Source organism: Bison bison, unplaced genomic scaffold (assembly GCF_000754665.1).
Source record: "Bison bison bison isolate TAMUID 2011002044 unplaced genomic scaffold, Bison_UMD1.0 scf7180017864197, whole genome shotgun sequence".
NCBI classification, from domain to species: Eukaryota; Metazoa; Chordata; class Mammalia; order Artiodactyla; family Bovidae; genus Bison; species Bison bison.
Window position 1 is genome coordinate 2,565,462 of NW_011494769.1, and position 21,155 is coordinate 2,586,616.

At 38.0% G+C, this 21,155-nt stretch overlaps 1 long non-coding RNA gene across 1 annotated transcript in view; it reads left to right on the top strand.

Moving 5' to 3' along the window:
• The window catches only part of LOC104991633, a 136,807-nt gene extending 135,439 nt beyond the window's left edge, over positions 1-1,368 (top strand). Inside the window, exon 3 of the long non-coding RNA XR_825627.1 lies at positions 1,229-1,368. This is a non-coding gene — a long non-coding RNA (uncharacterized LOC104991633). The remainder of the gene's footprint in view (positions 1-1,228) is intronic.
• The last annotated feature ends 19,787 nt before the right edge of the window (positions 1,369-21,155 follow it).

Genomic DNA, 21,155 nt, shown 5'->3' on the forward strand with positions numbered 1-21,155 from the left:
TTCCCTGGTGGCTCAGTGGTAATGAACCAGCCTGCCAATGTAGGAGATGTGGGTTCAATCCCTGGGTCAGAAAGATCCCCTGGAGAAGGCAGTGGCAACCCACTCCAGTATTCTTGCTTGGGAAATCCCATGGGCAGAGGAGCTGGTGGGCTACAGTGCATGGGGTCACAAAGAACTGAACACGACTTAGCAACTAAACAACAATAAGAGGGATAGGGTGAGGAGAATGGTATATGTTGAGCTCATATTTCTGACCCATAACTAATTCCTGTCCACAGAGGCAAAAGTTAATAAAAGCTGCACATAATCTAAAAATGTTCTGGGTAGATACTGTCATGAAGTGGTCACTGGCAGGATGGTGTGGTAGCCCTTTGTAGCACAATAGCTAAGTTTAAAGCCCTGCATAACTAAGGCTAATAACTGGTCAGGCATGTGGGTTGTATATTATTTGAGTGAAGAGTCCTGCGGTCTAGTAAGTGTACAATTTGGGGAAACATATGTGATCATTTCTGGAAAAGGAACAAATGATAGACTTGCACCAGGATCTTCTATGCCAGAGTCAATAAACACGTAAAACAAGCCATTGAAGAGGAACGGTCTCAGTTCTGAAAAGTCACTGAATAGCTTTGAGGAAAAAATGTCTTAACCAGGGCTTTTATTGGTTTATATTTTCAATCAGCTGTACAGGATAGAGGCCCCAGCTGACAAAAAGCTGAGGCAGTTAACTGTCTCTTACAGTGGTGTGAACTTAGCCTCCTGCCTATCAGTTGGGCCTCTATAAATTTTCCCCCACTCATTTCAGACTTGTAACTCTATCTAGAGTTTATCCATATTGTCTAATGAAATCTAAAACATGGCTCTGGCCCTTTTAAGGTTTTCTTGGAACTAAGGTTTTCCTGAGGTAATAAAATATATTAAATATTAAATAAGTCTTAAAAGCTTTAAATTTTACAAAGCCATGGCCTCTTTTTTAGTTTTGTCATTGTAAGCTTCTCAGCAAATCATGTCTAGTTAGGTACTAGAAAAGTGGAATGTGCATTTTCTGTCATTTTATTTTTCAGGTAAAATCGGTTTTCAAATCTGCTAATTGGTAAAAAGATATTACCTTCTCCCTCAAGTTACAGAAGCAGAAATTCACCTGGTCTTTAGGAAATGAAAGACCTTCAGTAAAAGTTGAAAGCCCTTCAGTTCAATCATATCACACTTTGAGCAACTCTTGTCTCCTTAGGTCCGTCATCTGTCCTCATGGCTCACAGGTGTGCAGGACAGTTATGTCCAGGACTAACCGACCAACACACTGGAATGGACCCTGATGCTGGGAAAGACTGAAGGCAGAAGGAGAAGAGGGCGACAGAGGATGAGATGGTTGGATGGCATCACTGACTCAGTGGACATGAACTTGGGCAAACTCCAGGAGATAGTGAAGGACAGGGAAGCTGGCGTGTTGCAGTCCATGAGGTCGCAAAGAGTCAGATATGAATTGACAACTGAACAAGAACAATCCAGGATAAAAATGGTTACTTCCCACCCAGTTAAAATACCCTTTCTGTGGAAGGGTAAGAATCCCAAAAAGTCTGTGGGGATGGCTTTTGGAGTAAAGAAATGAGTAAAATTTTCTCTAGATTTTCCCAATGTGTTGTGATTCAATTTATTAGATAAATGAGTTGTTTGAGGATTTTCATTTAAATTGACAAATTTTGCTCCAAGCATAAATTTCCATAGGGACACGGTCTTCATTCTTTACCAATTTCAGGTTGCCACTAAGGTCTATAGGAACTAAAGGTATTTTAGCCTCAGAGTGACATATGAGCTGCTTTCAAATATTTGTAGACTGTTATGTGAAAGTAGTTTTATACTTTTCATCCAAAGCCTTATGGGTTAAACAAAATCTTAGTAATCATAGTTGTCCATTAGACTGCTTTGGAGATTGTGACCCAGTCCTACCCTAGGGATGTTCAGTAGACGTATGGGTGATCATTTGGCATGAAAGTCATGTGTCAGAGATTTCTTGGGCCAGATAATATGAAAGCGCTCTCAAAACCTAAGAGTTCCAAGAATCTGTAATCAACATTAGAAAAAAATTATTAAAAAAAATTTTGGCATGAAATCTGAGGAAGGGCTGTTTGCTGGAGGCAAAATGTATGTCTATGTTTTTATACTTCTAAGTATTAAAATTGTTGCATTATCTTATCTTTTTTTCAGATACCTCACTGGAAATAAATATGAAAATAAATATGGAAATTTCCTAAGTGGCTGAATACTAACGAGTTTGTAAATAAATTTAGAATTCTCTTCTGGACACAATTCCTTGGGTGATATAGGATCCTAAATTTATGTTTTATCTCTTTGTTTTGGAAAAGTTAAAGCCTCTTAAAAATTGATAGACTAGAATAATGAACCCTATGCACCCATCACCTAGCTGCAAGAATGATTAACCTATAAGGACAGAATAATGGCCCCTGAAAGATGTCCATGTCCTGAAGAAGCCAGGAACTTGTGAATGTGTTAGGTTACGTGGTAAGCAAAAATCATGGTAACAGATGGAATTAAGATTCTCCAAGAGGGAACAGTCTAATCACCTGCATCTTTGTAAGTGCAAGAAGGAGGCAGAGGAGAGAGACCCAAATAGATAGCCATGTGAGAAGGTCCTGGCTGATGCTGCTGAATGACACTGGAGGAGTGGGGTCTTGAGCCAAGAAATGTGGCTGAAAAGGCAAGGAAACAGATTCTCACCTAGAGCATCCTAATGATTTGCGGGCCTGTTGATGCCTCGATTTTAGCCTAGTGAGACCTCTTGTAGATTTCTTACCTACAGAAATATAATAAATTCGTGTTGTTTTCAGCTACTAAGTTTTAGGTAAATTTTTTAGCAGCTATAGAAAACACGTTTTTAAAAAAAGAGAGAAAGGCTGTCAAAATATGAAATGGAAAAAAATAATCCTTAAGGACAATGTTAAAAAGTTCTTTGTATTTTTAAGTAAAACAAGTATTTAGAAACCTAGCAAAGAAAGACAGTGCTTTTATTTGTTGGCTTTGAATACAACAGGAATGGACATAAATCTGAATATCTATAAAAGATATTTAAATATATGTACCAAAGTTAAATAAGTATTTAAATTGCTAATATGATTAGTTTTATCATTTAAATGATTTAAGTTAAACAAAAATGGTGCCATTTTTGTTTAACTACTTATCTCCATTACATAAATTGCAAATTAGATACTCTGACTTACTTGAATATGTTTTATAGTTACTCTTGATGGTTTTCCTTTATATACTATTTATCCAATTACAAAAAAAGGCAGATATTAGAGAGATAAAAATGCATTATTTTATAGAAGCAAGTGAAACTGTTTATACTTACTAGGATACGGTACTTCCAATAAAACCAACTAAAATCTATGATCATTTTCTTCCAAATAATTCTCTAAATTCCCATTTATATTCATAGGTTCTTTTTTTTTCCTAAGCCTGATAAAATATTTAATTTGAGTCCCAAAACCAACCAACGAATCACTCAGCCAACAAAATGACTTACTCTGCAAACAAATATAAGTAAAAACAAAAAAAGCAAAACAAAGAATTTGAAGTTTATAAGCATTTTTGAAAAGTGATGCACATGGCTTGAATGAACTCTGTCATGTATCTATGTTGTTATCTTGCTAATGTTAAAACAAAGGGCAAAAGATAAATGTCTAGATTTACTGAAGTCATATATCCTAATGGATCATTTATTTCTTTTATTATTAAGTACCTTCCTCTTCAAAGATATTAGCCATATGATTCACAATCTGGAGTGAAGTTTTTATCAAGTGTAATTATTAGAGGCATATTTAACTGTATATTTGAAATGTATAGATTATATTCCTTTTGCAAAGTTGCAGGAGAATTGCTATAATAGCATATATTTGTTTTGAAAGTATAAGTTAGAAGCATCCACTAATAATTTTGAGCATATGGCACAAACTTTAACACACAGACATACAGATGCACACCAAACTCCAAAATCTTAGAAAATACATATCCTATTTAACATTCCACTGACTATTTAATACATCATCGCACTCTTCCTGGACACTATGAGAAAACTGAAACATACAAAATTAAGGGTAGTCTCTAAAGCTATTGTGGTGTGAAAACTTAGTTAGGCTATGGTGTCCAATTATTTGGTCAAGCACCAGTCTAGATGTTGTTATGAAAATAGCTTTTAGATATGATTAATGTTAACAATCAGAAGACTTTGAATAAAGCAGATTATCCTTCTTAATCCAGGTGGGTCTCATCTAAATAGTTGAAGTCCTTAAGAGCAAAGATGGAGAAAAAAGCAATTCTTTCTCAAGGTTGCAGCGTAGAAACACCGCCCAAGTTTCCCACCTGCTGACTTGTGTTGCAGATTTTGGGCTTAAGGCTGCAAACATCAATTCTTATTTGAGTTTCTAGCCTGCTGGCCTGCCTTATTTCTTTTATGATTTTCTTATGCCTTATTGATTTTAGATTTTCTAGCCCCCTAAATTGTATAAGTCAGTTTCATAAAAATCTCTGTCTTTCTGTCTCTATAAATAGGTCGGTGGGTAGGCAGGCAGGCAGGCAGGCAGGCAGATAGATGATAGAAATAAAGAAAGACCCATCTCCTATTGGATCTGTTCCCCTCAAGCGAACCCTGCCTAAATAGCTATTACTGCCCAAACATTTTGCAAATAAGACATTAACCTTAATTACGTCTAAAAAAAAAGTAATTCTCCATTCTCATTTTGTGTACCTTTCATTTGCTTTGTTTAAACTGATCCAAAATATTTTATTCCTTTTATCTCAAACTGATAATGAAAATTATAAAAGCTCAAGAGAATTTCTTTCTACCCAATATTCCTGTCCTCTGAGTTGCTTCTTTCTCTGCCTCTACCCAGCTCCTCACCCCTTTTTTATCCAGTCCATGAATCATCCCTGACACATACTTCATGTTTCTAAAATACAAGATCATTGAAGAGCTTTATGAACACTCTAACATAGCTTTTAAAAAAAAATTCGGTTTAAATCTCTTTTCTGTGACTATCAGTAGTATGGTCTGGTTTTTAGGTGTTCTCTCTGGTGACTGTTTTCTATCAATTTACGTTTAGCCAACAGTTAATGTGTGCTTGGATAATAGCCGAAATAAGCTCAGAGACTCTGGGTCTATTATCATAAGGCTGTCTTAAGAAGACTTGTTTTGTCTACCTTAAAATAAGACCTTTTATTAGTGTTTAAAATAAAGCTGCGTCTTCATTTTATTCTTTAGATTCAGAGTAACCAATTCTGACCAAAACTCTAAAAAGAATTGGAAATGATCAGTTAATTAAAGCAATGCAATAGTTAGGAAGACTGAGTTCCTTTCTAAGCTGATAAAATATTTCAAAATGCATACAAATATGAGACTTTTTCAAATAAGCATACAGAATTCAAAACTACAACAAAATTAGTCCTCTGCTGTTGCATAAGAGGGATGTAGCCTCTGTGCAATTTATGACTCAGATTATCTTCCTAAACAATGTTACCCAAATAAACCTTACTTGAAATCAGTGGTACTGGTATTCAAACATTTTTCCTTTATATGGAGTTAACTGTGTCCTCTATCATCTGACTGGTTCAACTAAAGTCATTTCTCTTAAAGACATCAACAGCTCAAGGAAAAAAAAAAAGTTTTCTCTCCGGGCTGGGGGAGGACTTTTGCTTTGCACTTTAAAATGTTTGCTCTGTTCCAAGAAGATATTAGGATCAGTTGACTGACAACAGGAAAAATTTTCCTGGCAGAGAAGGAAGCCAGAGGAGATTCATATGCAGACAAAATTTTAACTATCAGGCTGTTTGTATTCCCATGTCTACTCTAATATGCCAAGCTGGGATAAATCAAATGGACTCTAAAAATGGTAGATAAAAATGTGATTTCACAATAATTCTGGAGTTTTGCAGGATATCCATCTTAAGCATCTTTTTTCAAAGAGAGTTATTTATTACTGAGTAAAGCTATATAGCTATTCCAACATAGGCACTACTCTTAAAAAAAAAAAAAAAAACTTTGAAAACTCTACATTTTTAAAAGTAGTACAAAGATACAATGGTTTTGCTGAAGTGCTAGAGTGAGTTAAAAGAGATTATAGGACCCAGAAAGAGGTGCCTGAAATCTGAAATGAGGAAACCAGGTCAGATGAAGCAGTGTAGTGCTTGGTGGTCACGCGTCCGTTTTACAGGTGGCCATCCCTCTTTGGAGTGGCTGGGCTGAAGGGTCCTTCCTCAGGGTGTGGGGAATTTGTATACAACTTGTCTCTATTATGAGATCCTCAGGGTAATAATCTCTAAGTGAAGTGGGAATTGGATTCAGCATAAATGCAAAGAGGACAAAGGACACAGGAAAGCAATGCTGGGGTGAGTTCACAAACCAAATGCTTCAGACACCTCAGGACAGACTTTTCTAGTCAGCATTTCATAGCAACTTCATAATCATTCAGTTTTCTCTGGTTTCTCAAAGAATCTCACAGGATCTCAAATGTGATCCTTATGAGGATTAGCAGAATAAGAGCCTAATCCAGGCCATAATTTATATTGTAAAAATCCCTTAAACAGTGGGGGAGATTCTGATTTCTGAAGATTCTGAGATTCTGAAGGGGTGGGCACTGGACAGACTCTTCTGTCTTACTGCTAGGTCCTCTTGATTCCTCTGTTTCCTTCATTGCCTTTGGGAACCTCACCCCACCTGCCCTGTTTAAGATTTCCATATGGGCTCCCCAGGTGGTGCTAGTGGTAAAGAACTCACCTGCCAATGCAGGATATGTAAGGGGCATGGGCCTGATCCCTGGTTGGGAAAATCCCATGGGGAAGGCATGGCAGTGGACCCCAGTATTCTTGCCTGGAGAATCCAGTGGACAGAGGAACCTGAAGGGCTGCAGTCCATAGGGTTGCAAAGAGTCAGGCATGACTCAAATGACTAGCACGCATGCATTGGATCTTCTAAGCTAACCATCCTCCCTTTGTTAGTGTGAGCCTTGGGTTTTTTTCTTACTATGGTATTTCACAGGCAAAATGAAGGGTGTAAAGGAAAATTCAAATCGAAGGTACCCAAAGTTGATTCACTGACTGCTAAACTTGCCTACATTCTACTTTATATAAACTTAGACTTAATGCATACCTAGTCTAAATATGAATCTTACCACAGCAATACTAGGAGAATGTGATTAAGTCTCACCCTCATTCTTCTTGAAGAAGGCTCATTTTGAGAACCATTGAAGAATTAATTTGACATAAACTGGACCAGAAAACTAATTTAAAAGAAAACCCAACAGCAACAAAAAAACAACGTAAAGAAAAAGCCCCAAACACTGATAACTCTAAGAGACTTAATGTAGTTGGAAATCACTTATAGTCTACAGAAATCTATTTTAAAAGGTGTAAACTATTAAGAAAGACTGGAATCTGTTTTATTAATGATAACTTTATGAAATTGTTAACCTCTTAAAGATTTTTCGGGTTAGAAATTACCTTAGGGACCATTAACTTTTCATTTTAATTGAAAATATTCTTTTCTTATTTTGGGGGCCATTCCCCCAAAGCCTTAATTTCTATCACCTCTAGCACATACATAGTATTTTGTGAGAGAGCTATCTTTTGTTAGATATTTTTTTCATCTGCCCTTAAGATTAGACTTTTCCTGTCTCCTTTCCTCTCAAAAATCTAACTCAACTTATTTAAAATCAGTGCCAATAAACAGGGATTTTTCATAATTGTTAATCTGGGGCTGGTGCCATACTGATAAACCAAGGGCTTTAGCAATTGAGTTGCTGGCCTAGTTAGAACCTGGCTAAAATTGTTGATATAAATAAAAGAACTGAAGAAAACTTTTTCATAATATCATTTTTAGTGAATTTTGGTTTGTCCTTTTTCTTTTCTTGGTAAGAGCTTTGAATTTTAAGGATTCTCAGGCAAAGATTCACATTGAGATCTAAGTATAGGAAAAAAATGCTAACTTTATGGTTAATTACATCTTAATTGCCTTTCTTCTTTAGGTTATTCATTAAAATTATTATTCTGATTTTTTAACAATGTGTTTTTCTGCCATATAAGACACATGTAAAGAATAAAGCCAAAATCATATAATCCCACCTTTGTATAAGGTTAACATTTGGTGAATTTCCTTTCAGCTTTTTGTGTGCATACCTACATTGCCATGTAACTCATCCTAGAGTTTATAGCATGGAGGGTCTATGTTTTATATGTTTTACACTCACAGTGAGTTTTGCTTTTTTGCTACCCTCTGTATGTAAAACACACTGGCCTGTATTCAGGAAGACCAGCAATTGACATGACTCTCCATTAGAGGAGTTAGAAGGTGGACATGTTGCTTAGAAGGTGATTGGCTGATAGAAGACAACATGAGTGTTCTGGGGAGCCAGCCCTTATTGTGTTCTACACACTGGCAGCTCCTCTAAAGAGCCCAGAACATGCTTCCTCAGAAACATGTGTTCCCTCATCCTGTCTGCTGGTTACAAATCCTTTTGATTTGTCAAAATTCGGCTATTTCTCTTTGCTGCAATATAGTCCCAAACACTTAACAATCATTGTCTTTACTGGAACACACGGATGAAAATATCTTCAAGTTCTAAAGTGACCTTAACCAGCAAGTGAAGAACAACTTTATTTCTGCCCTCCGTAAAGGATGGCTGGAGATATGTCTGTCTATATATCCACCTGTCTATCAATGTACTTTTTTGAAGCACAAAATATTCTCCTAAATAGCTTTATTTTTTAAAATAAGGCATGATTTAAAAAATAGGATAATGAAATATTTTAAATCCTCTTTGCAGTAGTATTTGTGTAATATTTCATAGACGTGTACCCAAATAAAAACAAACAAAAAAATCCAAACACCTTTAAAGGGAAACACCAAAATATATAAAGGTTCAGTTCATTTCAGTCGCTCAGTTGTGTCCGACTCTTTGCGACCCCATGAATTGCAGCACGCCAGGTGGGCTGTGAAGAAGGCTGAGCGCCAAAGAATTGGTGCTTCTGAACTGTGGTGCTGGAGAAGACTCTGGAGAGTCCCTTGGACTGCAAGGAGATCCAACCAGTCCCTTCTGAAGGAGATCAGCCCTGGGATTTCTTTGGAAGGAATGATGCTGAAGCTGAAACTCCAGTACTTTGGCCATCTCATGTGAAGAGTTGACTCATTGGAAAAGACTCTGATGCTGGGAGGGATTGGGGGCAGGAGGAGAAGCGGACGACAGAGGATGAGATGGCTGGATGGCATCACTGACTCGATGGATGTGAATCTGAGTGAACTCCGGGAGTTGGTGATGGACAGGGAGGCCTGGCGTGCTGCGATTCATGGGGTGGCAAAGAGTCAGACACGACTGAGCGACTGATCCTGATCTGATCTGAGGCCTCCCTGTCCATCACCAACACCTGGAGTTCACCCAAACCCACATCCATCGAGTTGGTGATGCCATCCAGCCATCTCATCCTCTGTCGTCCCCTTTTCCCCCTGCCCCCAATCCCTCCCAGCATCAGAGTCTTTTCCAATGAGCCAACTCTTCGCATGAGGTGGCCAAAGTACTGGAGTTTCAGCTTTAACATCATTCCTTCCAAAGAACACCCAGGACTGATCTCCTTTAGGATTGAATGGTTAGATCTCCTTGCAGTTCAAGGGAGTCTCAAGAGTCTTCTCCAACATCACAGTTCAAAAGCATCAATTCTTCGGCGCTCAGCTTTCTTCACAGTCCAACTCTCACATCCATACATGACTACTGGAAAAACCATAGCCTTGACTAGATGGACCTTTGTTGGCAAAGTAACGTCTCTGCTTTTGAATATGCTGTCTCGGTTGGTCATAACTTTCCTTCCAAGGAGTAAGCGTCTTTTAATTTCATGGCTGCAGGTTAGACGAATGTAATGGCTTATAGTTTTGTGTGTGTGCATGTGTGTGCATCTTTTACCATTCTCTGCCCTTCTATATTGTTTCCCCCTTTTCTTCCCCACTCTTTTCCTCTCTTTCCTAGAATAATCATGTTGATTTGCCATATCCCAGAAGCACCAACTAATGGTTCTACTGAAAGTGAACTTGAAAGACTTTACAATGTTTGTCAGCACAGCATCTCTTGGCATTGCTTTGGTCTGCACATTAGTGGTATATTGAACTCTAAATTGGCTAGGTTCCTTTGTTTAAAATGGCATTCACTTAGTGAATGTACACCATTACTTTATCATCTAACATGTCACCAAGAAGTTAATCAGGCTGTTTTGCTGATCTAGCATAATGTTAGTCTGTTCATAGATGTCCTGGGGGCTATTGCTACTAACTCTAGAAAAATTAGGGTGAGGATGATGCTTTTGATTACTTTCTTCCTGAAGGAAACACTGCTTCATAGATATTATATTTTATATATAATGTTATTGAATAAATTAAGCTTTAAAATTAAATGGAGTTGAATAGGGATTGTTATCAACTCAAGCAAATATTTATATTGCAAGAATTTGGTCCAGGTACTTCCCTGGCTGCACAGTGGTTAAGATTCTGCACTCCCAATACAGGAGGCATGGGTTCCATACCTGGACAAGTAACTAAGATCCTGCATGCCGCAGGCTGTATGCAAAAAAAAAAAAAAAAGGATTTGATCTAAATGTTTGACACATATTAACCTTTTTCTTCCTCTAATAATTATATGAATGTGTACAGCAAAATCCCTGTTTAATAGATGAGGAAACTGAGGAGCAGGAATGTTTGGATAAGTCACGGAGCTCTTATGGAGCAGAGCTGGCATTTCACACCAGGCCATGTTAATCTCATATTAATCCCAGTGCCATATTATCCCATATTATCAGCAAATATTTGATCATATTTTTTAAAATATATAGACTATTATACTATGCACGGGAATGTGAAAAATGGTATTAGTTGTTGCTGTCCTTAGAAGTTTTCAATCTAGTTAGGGCGAACAATATAAAACTATAAACAATACCAGGCAATAGACACTGTAATAAAGGAATCATTCAGATGAGTTCTCTAGGATTTTGAAGATGGCCAGATCACCAAAGGTAGGAGAAATTTGTAAAGATTTCATATATCTGGACTTTTGAGAGATTTGGACCAAAGACTGAGATACATTTTATGCTCTATAAAGAAAGTTATTCAAAATATAAATAGCTTAAAAATGCATCTAAAACTAAGCCAGATGGTTTGAAATAATTTGAATTATCTGTGAGTAGAGTGAATACTTGATTAAACCCCAGTAGGTGAGTGAGAATTACTATCATAAACAAAAGAATTTAAAACACCGTTATTGTGCCATTAATATAGAATTAGAGTGATTAGATAATTCAGAAGATGCTTGTCTCGATGCCTTTGAAAGTGGAACACGCAATGCCTTGGGCTGCAAACAATTAGTGCTGCATGTCACAGAAGCTTGGGAGTGACAAGACTGTTTGACAGCCCTGAACAAAGAATCAGTGCCCAGGAGAACAGCAATCTGGAATACTGGCTGGATTTTATACTTCTTTTTGTTTAAAGCAACCAACATTTCAGTGATCTACCGTACTCTAGGGTTACATGGATCTACTGTTACTGTGATGCAGTTGTTTCAGAAGAAATAATAGGTTTAAGTTAAATAACAAGACCAATGGCACTTCCGGATAAAGAAAAATACAGGAACATTTAAATTGTTAGAAATCTTCTACATCTATTCCTGCCATCTCTTTTAAATTAACAGTAAGATTATTTTTCTTCCTTTTACCTCACATGCTATAAGACTGTACTATAGTTTGCCACCGCATTTTACCTAATTATAATTTATTCTATATATTTCATATTTTCAGTGAACATTATGTATCAGTTTCTTAACATTAGTGTCTTTTGTAGAACTCAATTTACATGTAGGTTAAATATATCTCATTTTATCCTAATAATCTGGTATTATTATTTTCTCTCCAGTATTTCTACCATCCATCCAGTTATTCAAAATTAGAAACTGGAAGTCATTCTTGATTCTTTCTTCTCCCTTCCCATGTCATTTCTAGTCAACATGTGATCTTGATTATCTCTCTTAAATATCTTATAGTGTGTACAATCATAAAAGCTAAGTATTTCTTTGAACCGAGAGGCCTATGTAGTCCTGCTGAGTCTAGAACCTGGGTTTTCCAATTTCTGGTTCAGCCCTGTCTCTAATCTGCTATGATGCTTTTAGAGAGGGACTTTGTTTTAATTCTAATCTGTCTCAATTTGTAACTATGTAATGAAATGTTGTAAACACTAGCTCCTTGCAACACTAGGAAAAAGGCACAGAAATACCACCTACTATGAGTGTATATAAAAGACTATTAACATTACCTATGACACCAAGCTCTGAATTTATCACTCTTATGCTTTACTGAAAAACTTCTTACTGAATGTTCACCATGCTTCCATCCTTTTCCTCCTCCCAGAAGAAACTTTGGCCTTTCTTCTGCTCAAGTTAATCTCTCTACCTGTGTACTGTGAGTCTTAACTGGTTTGCCTCCTCAGAAGACTTGTTTCGGAAATAATATCCCTTCTCTCCTGTATGTAACATCTCCCCCACCCCACTTGATTTTCCCTTTCAGCCTATAAATATCCTTAGGTGCCTTCCAACTTAAGAAATAGAGCAAAACAAACAAAACCAATAAAAATCCTTAATTAAGAAAATCATAAGTCTCTCGTCTTTAGTTGAGCTACTTCCAGAGCAGACCTTAACATGGTCTCTCTTTACTGTCTGGGTACCACACACTCCTCAACCCACAGTAGCTTCTGCATTAACCATTGTCATGATTCCCATCACCTTTGTTTTGACAAAGCAAATACTTTCCCACGACTTTTCTAGAATTTGACACAGTGGACTGTTTGTTTATTTAACAGTTATTCAGTTCTTTCCATAGACCAGGCATTGTTCTAGGTGCAAAGGACACAATTTGGGGGGACAGTTTCCTGGTTTTCCTTCTTCATTGGTGGTCTTTTTTAAAAAAAACCATTTCCTCTGTGGGCTTCTCTTTTGTTTACCCTTTTAGTGTTGCTGTAACACATAATCACTATTGGCTAGACATTACCCACTCCTCCTGTTTGCCTCACATGACTAAATGTTTACATGTGCAGTGAACAGGATACTTTACCCCAGTCTAGTTTCAGGAAGGACTGAAGACTCAGCTGTGCTGGGTGCAGTCAACACACAACTTCCAAATGACAGTTCTACAAAGTCAGCCTGAGCTGAACGACCTCACCCAAGGTTGTGCTTTTTTTGTAGGACTGGAGCCAATGGCTGAGCCAGGGGAAATGTGAAGATCTGGCTGCTGTGGCCTAAGAGGGTAGTTGCGCAAGATGAACCTGGAAATCTTGACACACAAGAGAGCAGGGAAACTATTTAAGACTCTGAAGTCAAGCTAAACAGACTTTCCCTTGCCAAAAATGGGGTAATTTGAGTATCAGTAAGAATAAAAATGGCAATAGTTAAAACACATCAGTACCTTAAAACTTAATGAATTCATAGAAATACTGAAGGAGATCCACAAAACCTTATTTGTTATCTTTGGGGAATATTGGAAACAAACTCATTATTCTAAAAATTAGTAAATGGAGCATTTAGCCTTTTCAGTATAAGCTAGACCTGGGTATAACCAAGTGTTTGAGGAAGGAAAATTTCTCCTTAGAGATGTAGTCCCTCTAATAATGAATAGAATTAATGATTAATAAACTATATAATTATAATATTGCTTGCTTATCCTTTAGGATCTAGGTAAATTTTATACAAAACAAAATACAGAAATAAGCTCACTTATAAATACTACTGCAAAAATACAAAATATTAGCAAATAGAATCCAACAATTAATTACAGAATCATTTTTGTCTTTAGAGGATTTATGCCAGACATGCAAGAATGGTTCTATATTAGGAAGTAGGTTAATACTATTCATCATATTATAACTCCAATGAGAAAATCATGATAATCTCCATAAGACACTCAAAAGGCGTTTGACAAAATTAAACTGCTATTTTTTTAAAAGCACCCAATACAAAAGGAATCAAGATACTTTATTAACTTAATAAAATGCACATATCTCAGCCCCAAGCCAGCATCTAACCTAATAAAAAAATGCTGGAGATATTTCCTAAAGTCAGACCAAGACAAGGTTATTTGCCATCATACTACTGTTCAGTAATGACCTGGGATATTAGGCAACATAATTGTATATGAGAAAGTGGTTATGTAAAATCATAATAATATTAATATGTTAAATTATTGACTTGTATAAGAGAAAGATATTATATAGGAGACAGGTGTAAAAATTGTAAATGAGGATGCAGAGCTATACTATTTGCAGATGGTATGATCATATACCTGGAATACCCAAGAAACTTGGCTAAAAAACTATATACAATAAGATAGTTTAGGAAGATGCTTTATATTAATATACTTTTAAAAAGGCTTCATGATACAAATATCCATTTAGAGGATAAAGTTGAAAAAAACATTACAATGGTATAAAAAAGTGAATAGAAATAAACACTACAAAAAATGTGAGAGACATATGAAGAAACAGTCCTTATTAACACAAAGTACACTTGAAACAAATGTGAAGACGAGTCAGGTACTGAGGGATGCGTGACAACACATACAGGGCAGTTTGCAAATTTAACAACATCCTCACCCTCTAAAAAAACACCACCAGGTTTTGTTGTTCTTCCCTCTCTGCATTGGAGAAGGAAATGGCAACCCACTCCAGTGTTCTTGCCGGGAGAATCCCAGGGACGGGGGAGCCTGGTGGGCTGCCCTCTACGGGGTCGCACAAAGTTGGACACGACTGAAGCGACTTAGCAGCAGCAGCCTCTCTGCCCAAACTTAACAAGCTAATTCGAGTCATTTGGGAATTTATGGCAAGTGTAGCCAGAGGAAAATCACTGATGGGGAGATTATATCTATCAGATACTGAAGCAAACTACAAACTTTGAGAATTGTGCCATTCTGGGAATTTAGTTACCTATGGGGATTTAGTATCTGATCAAAGTGGCTTCTCAAATCAGTGGGGGAGAAATGGAAGACAGTAAGTGATAGTGAGGTTCTAGAGCAGCAGGTTAAAATCCTCTGTCCATGGGATTTTCCAGGCAAGAATACTGGAGTCGGTTGCCATTTCCTTCTCCAGGAGATCTTCCCGACCCAGGGATTGAACCCGGGTCTCCTGCATTGCAGGCAGATGCTTTACCCTCTAAGCCACCAGGGAAGTCCTTTATATAGCAGCAGTATAGAGAAATATAAAGTTGTATACTTTACCCTGTTCATCAGAATGAAAGACCAAATGGATCAAATACTTAAATGTAAAATAAAATCAAACATTCTAGGAAAAAAAACAAGTGAATTCCTTCATAGATGTGAAGTCTAAGGGGCCTTCTAAATATTGCATTAATGATGTTAGAAGCTAATATTAATATTTCCATAGCATGTACTATGTGCAAGACACTGTCCTAAGAGTTTTACATATATTTACCTATTTAGAAAGTGAAAGTTGCTCAGTTGTGTCCCACTCTTTGTGACCCCATGGACTATACAGTCCATGGTATTCTCCAGGCCAGAATGCTGGGGTGGGGAGCCTTTCCCTTCTCCAGGGGATCTTCCCAACCCAGGAATCAAACCCAGGTCTCCCGCATTGCACGCGGATTCTTTACCAGCTGAGCCACAAGGGAAGCCCAAGAATACTTAGAGTGGGTAGCCTAGCCTTTCTCCAGGGGATCTTCCCTACCCAGGAATTGAATCAGAGTCTCCTGCATTTCAGGTGGAGTCTTTACCAACTAAGCTATCAAGGAAGAGCTTTACCTATTTAATCCTTGTAACAACCATTTGAAATAGGTACTCTTATCACTTCCACGTGAATGTAAAAATAGGACAAGGCAGAACACATTATATGTTCCTTGAGAGAGATACAGCATATTTTAGAGATTCAAAAGAGGAAAAGCTATCAGGTTGGAGAAATAAATATGGTTTCATGGAAACAGCAGAATTTAAGCTCAGAAAGATGATGTAAGGTGATCAGTAAAACAGTGAAAATACTGTACAAACCCTAATTCAATCAACATGGGGTATTCCAGGAGTAACTGCTGGTTCAAGATGCAGGCATAGGAAGATCCCAAACTCACCTCCTTCCATGGACACAGTGAGTCTACAATTACATACAGAACAAGTCCTCTTTAAAAAAAAAAAACCTAACGCCTGGCTGAGTGATGACTACACATTGAGCCAATGAGAAGAAAAGCACATCAGTGTGTATAAGATAGGCTGGGACACAAACTTGCCATAAACCCCACACCTAGTGTGGTGCCCCACAACTGGGAGAGAACTTGAAACTCAGAGCTTCTCCTTGAGGAGCACAGCATTCAAACCCCTCATCAGGCATCTTAACTTCTAGGACATACACTTGAAGAGCCCCCAAAATATCTAACTCTCAGAATCAGCAGCCAAGACTCATAAGACTGTAGTGATCTGAGAAATGGCTCTTAAATGGCTCACATACTCGGGCTCATCCACCCCGTGGCTCAGCTCATAGGCAGCCAACAGCATTCAGATTTATACTAGAGACTCTCCTGCTGATATTACAGAATTAGCCTGGGGAGCAGGCATCTCCGGAGAAGGTAATGGTACCCCACTCCAGTACTCCCATGGATGGAGGAGCCTGGTGGGCTGCAGTCCATGGGGTCACGAAAAGTCAGACACAACTGAGCGACTTCACTTTCCCTTTTCACTTTCCTGCATTGGAGAAGGAAATGGCAACCCACTCTAGTGTTCTTGCCTGGAGAATCCTAGGGATGGTGGAGCCTGGTGGCCTTCTGTCTATGGGGTCGCACAGAGTTGGACATGACTGAAGCGACTTAGCAGCAGCAGGCATCTCATTTAACACACACATCTCTGAGCCTGAGGGAACACTCTCTGGGGACAGAGACTGATGGGTACAATCTTAGTGTTCTGTCCCTTTCCCTTTCTCCAGAGTACCAGTATCTCCTGGAAGAGAAATTTTACACATAGCTGATACCCCAATTTTTGTGGCTGCCACCTAGGGCACACTTCATGATTACTTGACTGGAGGCCAGGGAATTGGTTGTATCGGTCCCATGGCACAGTGATAATCAGAGTCACCCAGAAAGGAATTCATATCCCTATTGATACCCTAATTTTATGACTGCTGCCAGGGGACCCTTCTATGTCACCTGGCTCTGGTGGCCAGTGGGACTTTCAACCGTGGGACCAATGGGACTGTAACCAAAGGAGAACATGTTCTTAAAAGGCTAACACCTCCAGGGCACAGCAAGAGACAACACACCTACAAGCCTAGTCTTTCTGTGAAGGAGGCCTATTAACTAATCGTGATTGTGGCCTGAGGGGCAGGCTTCTAATTACACTTGCATCTTGAGGCACACAGCAATCCTTTTCAGAGACCTCAGAGGACAGTTCCATCCTAATGTTCATCCTCTGCCATGCTCTTGAGCACCAGTGTCTCTTGGAGGGGAGCTTGTCATTTGTCTGGTGCCTTGGCCTTTGTGTCTGGTGCCCCCGTTTGTGTAGCTGCTGCCCAATGGACACCCTTTGATTGCCTGGCTTTGGTGACTGAAGAGGCTTTCTTTCCAGGGTTGCTTTGTACTATGGAAGTTTGACAGAAAATTTTTGGCTGGCTATCACCACCAGGGCTATGCACAGACAGAAGACTGAGGTATAGTCCTCAGTCTTTCTGTGAAGGCCCCTTTACTTATCTTGGAGATTCATCCTGAGGGGGAGGCTTCAGATTTAGCACCTTTAGTGACCTAAAAACCTGCTCGCAAGGAATGAGGCTTGTGGACATCATCTTGTTGCTTCCAAGAGCAGTACCATCTTGGCTCTCCCTCTTTATTTCTCCAGCTCACTGGTGTCATCCAGAAAAGAGCTTCTACATTTGTTTGAAGACCTGATTATTGTGACTACTGACCAATGGACACCTCCAGATTGCTTGTCTCTGGTGGCCAGTGGGACTTACAAAACTTGCAGTTCTACAGATCTGTATATATTTGAAAACCATTAAAATCTGATGTTTAAGGATCTGGCTTCTGGTCAGCCTGAATATAGGTGCTGAGATCCTCCCCTTTGGGGCACTGACAGGTACTGGCACATCCTCAGTTACTGGGAGTCACTGAACACATAGTAGGCTGCTTGGACAAACACAAAGGTTTGAGAAACAATCGAGACTTGAGGCAGGGCTGAATGTCAAGTTTCATCTGCTATACAAGGTCATTCCTTCAAGACTGGGAGAGGTGGTTGTTTCATCTACTATAGAGATATCAACACAAAGAGTCAGCAAAATTAAGGAGCAGAGGAATATGTTCCAAACAAAAGAACAACCAAAGAAAAAACTTTAATGAAATGGAGATAATTAATTTACCTGATGAAAAATTCAAAGAAAAGGTCATAAAGATGCTCACTGAACTAGGGAGAAGAATGGATAGATACAGGGAGAAATTCAAAGAGATGGAAAATATCAGGTTGGCCAAAAAGTTTATTTGGTTTTAAGTGAAAATAAAAGATGTTTATTTATTTTCACCAAGAACTTTATTGAACAACATATTCACTAACTGGACAAACTTTTGCCCAACCCAATATAAGAAAGTATCAAGTAGAAGTTACAGAGCTGAAGAATACAAACTAAAAAAATACTCTACATGGGTTCAACAGCAGATGAGATGAAGCAGAGGAACCATCAATCAACTCAAAGACAAGCAATGGAACTCACCCAATCAGAGCAGCAAAAAGAAAAAAAAAATGAAGATAGCTTGAGGGATTTATGGGACAACATCAAATGGGTTCGTATTTGCATCATAGGGCTCCCAGGAGAAGACAGGGAGAAAAGGGCAGAAATTTTATTCTGATTTCATAGAAGAAAGTAAGTAATGGCTGAAAAGAAGTAATGGCTGAAGTAATGGCTGAAAACTCCCTGAGAAAGGAAACTGATATACAGATCCAGAAGTACAGAGGGTGCTAATAAGAGGAACCAAAAGAGACCCATGCCAAGGTACATTATAATTAGAATATCAAAATTTAAAGATTAGGTGAGAATCTTAAAAGCAGTAAGAGAAAAACAACTTGTTACATACAAGAGAACCCCTACATAAGTATACTAGCAGATTATTTTTCAGTGGACACTTGCAGGCCAGAAAGGAGTAGCATGATATATTCAAATTGCTTAAAGGATAACCTGGCAAAGTTATTATGAGAAATGAAGGAGAGAAAGTTTTCTAAACAGGCAAAAGTTACCTGTTTATACCCACTAAACTAGCATTACAAGAAACGTTATGAAGGGACTTCTTTAAGCTGAAAAGAAAGAGCACTAAATAGTAACAAGAACACAATAATAAACTTCACTGGAAAGGTAAGCATATAGTAAAGGTAGTGTATTAATCACTTATAAAGGTATTATAAATGTTGAGACAAAAGTAGTAAAAATAACTGATTACAACAATTAGTTAAGGGACACACAAGATAAAAAGATGTAAAATGTGACATTAAAAACATAGGAATAATGTTGAGCTTTACAATGGTGTCAAACTTCAGTTGTCATCAATTTAAAATAAACTCATATATAAAAGTTGTTATATGTAAGCCTCATGGTAACCACAAAGCAAAGACTCATAGCAGATACACAAAAAATAAAGAGAAAGGAATATAGGTACACCACCAGAGAAAGTCAAACCACAAAGAGCAAGCAAAAAAGAAATAGAGAGGAACTATTAAAAAAACAGTCAGAAAACAGTAATATGGCAATAAGCAATGCCTATCAATGATTACTTTAAATGCAAATGGAATAAATTCTCCAATCAAAAGACAGAGTGGCTGAATGAATAAGACAAAAGACACATGTATATGCTGCCTACAGCATATACAGATTCACTTTAGAAGTAAGGACACACACAGACAGAAACTGAAGGGATGGAAAAAGATATTTCATACAAAGAGAAACCAAAAAAAGCTGATACTTATATCAAACAATATATTTTAACACAAGAATGTAATAAAAGACAAATAAGGGTATTACATAATGATTATGGGCTTCTCTGGTGGCTCAGAAGGTAAAGCGTTCACCTGCAATTCAAGAGACCCATGTTTGTTCCATGCATCTGGAAGATTCCCTGGAGGAGGGAATGGCTACCCAATCCAGTATTATTGCCTGGAGAATTTCATGGGCAGAGGAGCCTGGTGGGCTACAGACCATGGGATCACAGTTAGAAATGACTGAGTGACTAACACTAACAGTAAAGGGGTCAATCCAGCAAGAAGTTTTATTTGTAAATATTTATGTACCCAACAGAGGTGCACCTAAATATAGAGAGCAAATTTTAACAGTCCTAAAGGGATAAATGGGCTTCCCTGGTGGTTCAGAGGTTAAAGTGTCTGCCTGCAATGCAGGAGACCTGGGTTTGATCACTGGGTTGGGAAGATCCCCTGGAGAAGGAAATGGCAACCCACTGCAGTATTCTTGCCTGGAGAATCCCATGGACGGAGGAGCCTGGTGGGCTACAGTCCATGGGGTCACAAAGAGTCAGACGTGACTGAGCGACTTCACTTTCATTTTCAAAAGGATAAATAGCAATACAGTAATAGTAGGGTACTTTAATAACCCACTTACATCAATGGATAGACCATCCAGTGACAGAAAGTCAACAAGGGAACATGGGCCTTAAGCTACACATTAGTCCAGATGGACTTAACAGATGTTTACCAAACATTCCATTCAAAAGCAACAGAATAGGCTTTCTTCTGAAGTGCACATGAAACATTTTCCAAAGTAGATCATATGTTAGGCCACAAAACAAATCTTAATAAATTTAAGAGCACTGAAATCATATTAAGCACCTTTTATGACCAAAATATTATGAAATTTTAAAGTAAAGGCAAAAAAAACAACCCTGGAAAATTTACATATATGTAGAGAGTAAATATCATGTCTCTGAATACCAATGTGTCAAAGATAAAATCAAAAGAGATATTTAAAAAACTTGAGACAAAAATAGAAATGCAACATACCAAAATATATGGGATACAGCAAAAGTAGTTCTTAGGAGAGAAGTTCTTAAGTGATGTGTGCCTGCCTCAAGAAACAAGAAAGGCCTCAAATAAACAGCCTA